Raw genomic sequence first — 5,155 nt, 5'->3', positions numbered from 1 at the left:
GAGTCACAAAATGGAAGTCCTAGGGGTCCTCAGAGGGAGAGCATCCCTGCCAACTCCCAGAGAATATGGTCAGATGTTTTAAGCCACGCAGTTTGCAGTTATTTCCTGTGGCTGTCCTAGGAAACTGGTACAGAGGCTTGCATCCGAGGCACACATGTTTCCTGGTATCCTGAGATTAGTTAGACTCCAAGCAGTGTGAAGTCACTGCCTGCAGGCAGACGGGTCTCCAGGCCAAAAGGAGGATGGCAAAGTGCAGCTGTCAGTGGTGGAGGGTGCCGGTGCCTGTTGGGGGTGCAGTAACCTGTTGTTAGTGCTCTCATTTGGGGATGCAGAGACTTGCTCTTTTTTCTTTTTTCTTCTTTCTCTCTCTCTTTTTTTACACTGTAGCTCAAGGTTGACCTTGAGCTCTCTAGGAGCCCAGGCTGACCTTTTAACTCCTGCCCCAACCTCCTGAATGCTAGGACTAGAGGTAAAAGCCAGCACTCCTGGTTTGGAAACAGGTTTGTTAGAAGTCAAAGAAAAGCTCCTCCCTACCTCTGGCTGCACAAGTTACTCAGAAGGAAGTCAACACCACTCTCTCATAACTATCTATCTGAAGTCTCTGGCTGCGTGGGAGAGCCACGGCCAGTCCATACCACTGAGCCTTGTTTGGGATGATATTGTAATGTCATTTTAGTTTCACTCCTAAAGAGGTCACTCCAATGTCTGTTCTGAGTGACTTTCTTCTTTGTCCCTGACCAATATATGGGTAGTAGCTGTTGACCTCTGGCCTAGAGACTGGAAAGATTCCTCCCTCTAGTTGGTGGCTTCTGCTTTAGGGATGAGAACTGTACCAGCTTCGAAAGCCGTCATTCAAAATGCAGAAGTTGGCCATCTGTAGAAAACTGCACTGGCTGTGCATCGTGAGGCCTCGTAAAGTCTCCACAAAGGTTATTAATACCTCCTTTGTCCACATGCCACAGGGGCTTTCTGCAAGCTAGAAGGAAAAGCTTTCCCTTGGAACCTCAGAGAGCTCTTCCTCCAGCCCTGAAGCCCTGCTTCCCACTCCTCCCTCTTCGCCAGCACTTGAGCTGGGGGCAAGTGGCCTGCAGGAGTGGGGGAAGGAACTGAGAACCTTGTCCTGAGGCTGGTATTGTGCTCTCCTTACAGAGGCCGCAGTGCATTCTAGGTGAAAGGGCAGGGGGTGGGGTGGGGGGGTTCAGTAGGAGAAACAGGAAGTAAACCAAACAGGGAACTATTAATTGATAAAGGTGTGGAGATTTTAGGGACTGAAACAGAAACAAGCAAGGGTTAGCTAGCTGCATTTGCTTTGACAATTTTGGCTTAAAAAGGCCATTAGGATTAAAAAGTCCTAATGTTCAGGTCATACCCCCACCCCCACCCCCCAGTAGCATCCAAAAGTCTGGGGTTGGAGGCCAGGTATCAGCCTCCATCTGTCTGTCTATCATCTATCCTTCTATCTACCTACCTGCCTTCCTATTCTGGAGATTGAATGCAGGGCCTGTTGTATGCACTCCACAAGCACTCTATCACTGAGATCTCTCTCCATCTCTTTTCACTTTTTATTTTGAGAGTCTCACTAAATTACTAAGGCCACACTTAACTCTGTAACCCAGGCAACTCTTCAGTTTTTTTTTTTTTCTTTATTGAAACAGAGTCTAGTTATATAGCCCTGGCTAGCTTCAGATTTACAGAAGTCCTCCTATGGTAGGTACTCTACATCCCGGGGTTGCAGATGTGGATCACTCCGTCTGACAGGCCTCTTTGCTTCTTTCATCCTGTTTCAGACTCTCTGAGTAGCTGCAATTATAAGTCTAAGGAACGGGCCCGGCCTTTTTGTTGTTTTAATTAATTATCAAGTACAATTATATTATGATGGTGGTGGTGGTAGTGGTAGTGGTGTGTGAAAAGACAAAATAAATTTATTTTCTCCTTCTACCCTGAGGGTCGAGTCCTAGGGATCAAGCTCAGGGTGCCAGCCTTGGAACTAGACACCTTTACCCACTGAGCCATCTCACTGGCTCTGGCTTGGGTTTTTGAGACAAGGTCTCAGTTTGTAGCTCAGGCAAGCTTCAAACTTTCGATCCTCTTGTTTCTGCACCTCATGTGTTGGGGTTAAAGGAGCTCACCACCACACTCAGCTCCAGTTTGTTTGTTTTAAAAAGGTTTTCAGAGGATTCCAATGTATGACAAAGTTAGGGCATGATGAGAACGTGCTCTTCCAGGTGTCTTGTGCATGTATTGTGTTTTTGTTCTCCTGAGTTAGGTCCTAGGCATTGGGAGTGTTTAAAAGCTGCCTGGCTGGTTTAGGTATGCAGAGACCAGTCTCGTAGATACTGAAGAGACAGCAGTGAAGCCGACATCACCAAAGGTCCTGAAGCTGCGGTTCTTTTCAACTTGTACAGTTCATGTCCCTCATGGGACTGAGCTTCATGAGTTTTAGTGGGCTTCAAGACAATGTGAGGCCAGGTGAGGGAATATACCCCTATAATCCCAGCACCCAAGAGGCTACAGCAGGAGGATTGACATAAATTCAAGTCCATTCATGGCTACACAGAAAGACCGTCTCTAAAGAATAAAAAGCTGGGCTAGCAGGATGACCCATCCAGTAAAAGTACTTATTACCAAGCCAGCCCCATGACCTGAGTTCCATCTTCACTGGTGGAGAGAGAGAACTGGCTGCTGAAGATTGTCCTCTGATGGCTGCATGCACACACCATGGCATTGTGCACAGCCAAGCATGTGTGCGCACATGCACTAGCGCACACACAAATATAATTTTTTAAGTTAAATAACAAACATACCCTTAGTTAGACACCAGGTGCTGACTACACAGCGGCCTGGTAAGGAAAGCATGTTGAGGAAATCACACCTTCCTCAGAGCCAGGAATGAAGGCCTGTTATCAGGGCAGTGTTCCACTCCAGGTCACTGAGCTTCGTGCTCCTAGGGCTTCCAGTAGTCATTTTAGGTCATCTGAGCATCTACATATATGCTTCAGGCATGGCTGGGTCCAGGTGGAGAGTGTCACTGATGTTGAGAGGAGATACCCTTTGACTCTGTCTTAATCCTCTCTGGGAGGCCTTAGGGAACTCTGGGGCTACTTCCCAAAGCTCTAAGCATTTTTTCTGTTTCTTTCTGGGTATTTTTATTACTCTTCCTTTGTAGCACAGTGGTAAAGGGGTCCCATCTTTCTCATCTCCCATCATGCACCCCACTTGTTGTCCCTACAATTCCTCCGTTACAACTCTCTCTCCTTTCTTGTCCCTCAGTTACTCTGCTCATGTTGGCCCAGTGAACTTTTCACCTCATACCTGCCATAAGGTTTTGCTTCCCTGGTTTCCAGGAATCCAAATCTACCAGATTCTAGGAACAGTGTCTATAAGCAAACAGAACTTACGTGGCAGCAAGGGGTGGGAGGAGGACCCTTCTAGACTCACCCTTTCACCTCCCAGTTGTTTTTCTGAAACTTGTGTTTTTAAGGCACATCTTGTATCTTTTGCTTAAGTCATCTTTAAAATTCTTCTGAGTAAAGAAACTGTCATACGGTACTGGTGCATGTCTTTAGTCCCAGCACTTGGGAGGCAGAGGCAGGTGGATTTCTGAGTTCGAGGCCAGGCTGGTCTACAGAGTGAGTTCCAGAACAACCAGAGCTATAGCTCTCTGTATACAGAGAAATCCTGTCTCAAAAAACCAAAACCAAAACAAAACAAAAAAACCAAAAAAAAAAAAAAAAAAAAAAAAAAAAAAAAAAAAAAAAAAAAAACCTGACATACAGCCAGGCAGTGGTGGCGTACGACTTTAGTCCGAGCTCTGGGGAGGCAGAGGCAGACTGATCTCTGAGTTTGAGGCCAGCCTGGTCTACAGAGTGAATTTCAGGACAGGCAGGGCTACACAGAGAAATCTTATCTTGGAAAAAACAAACACAAATAAGCATCCTCCCCCCCCCAAAAAAAAAACCAAAAAAACCTGGCATGCAGTAATTATACTCATGAAGGGTAGTATGATGTGTTCATACACACATGCAAGGGGTAGTGATTAGATAAGGACAATTACAGTAGCCACATGATTTTTGGTTTTGTAGTCAAATCTAGATATCTCATAACCTCAGTTCACAGATCTTGCTAGAACTTTAATCTTGGTGAGGCAGTGGTGGCACATGAGTTTAATCCGAGCACTGAGGAGGCAGAGGCAAGCAGTTAACTGAGTTCGAGGCCAGCCTGATCTAGATAGCAAGTTCCAGGACAGCCAGGCCTACACAGAGAAACCCTGTTTTGACACGCCCCCTCCCCCCAAGACTTTGCTTTTAGCACACATGGCAGGGTCCTGATCTTAACATTCTATAGACAACACTAAGGAAGGGCATTGATCATCAAGGATAGCTAGTTGGTGAAGGAAATTCATGCTTCCTGTATATATTTAGCACCATAGAACCAAGGATGTAGTTCTTCAGTAGCGAACTTATTTTGCAAATGTGAGGAACTGGCTTTAATCTCTAGCACCACGAAAAATATATTACCATGGACGTCTAAATAATAATATATATCTTGTTTTTTCAAGCAAAATGAATTGAGGGTAGATGCTCTAAGTTTCAATTGTAACTATTAACATCATTGAGGATGTTCTGGAAGACTTAAATCTTCATGTGAACCATGTTGTATTATGAATGTTAGTTTGGGTAGAGAAAGACTACTTATGAATATAAAACTTCCCAATGGAGTGGGAACTAAGGACTAATTTTATCAAGTGTAGTGACAATCCAATTTGGCAGCTAGTCATCTCTATTTTCAGCTTTATACTGACTCATTGGAAGGTTTCAGACAAGTCACTTAACAGCTTTGGACCTCAGCTTCTCTGTATGAAAAACGGCAATTAAAACACTGCTGAAGAGAGGAACTAGCATTTATTGAGCAACTGCTTTCTGCCCATCATGTGCTGGGTACTGTTTTATTCTGTAGTGTTCATAAGTTAAATATTAGTCTTAGTTTTTCCAGTGAAGTGGGAGTGAATACACATGAAGAGAAATAGACAAGATAGTGGCAACTGCTGTGCAGGTAATGAAACAAGAGAACATGCTAGAAAGTGGGCTGAGGATGGGGTTATATGCAGGTGGTGAGCTGTTGGGCGTGTGTGTGTGTGTGTGTGTGTGTGTGTGTG

This window comes from Mastomys coucha, unplaced genomic scaffold, assembly GCF_008632895.1.
Source record: "Mastomys coucha isolate ucsf_1 unplaced genomic scaffold, UCSF_Mcou_1 pScaffold6, whole genome shotgun sequence".
NCBI lineage: Eukaryota > Metazoa > Chordata > Mammalia > Rodentia > Muridae > Mastomys > Mastomys coucha.
Note: the sequence above shows the minus strand (reverse complement) of the source record.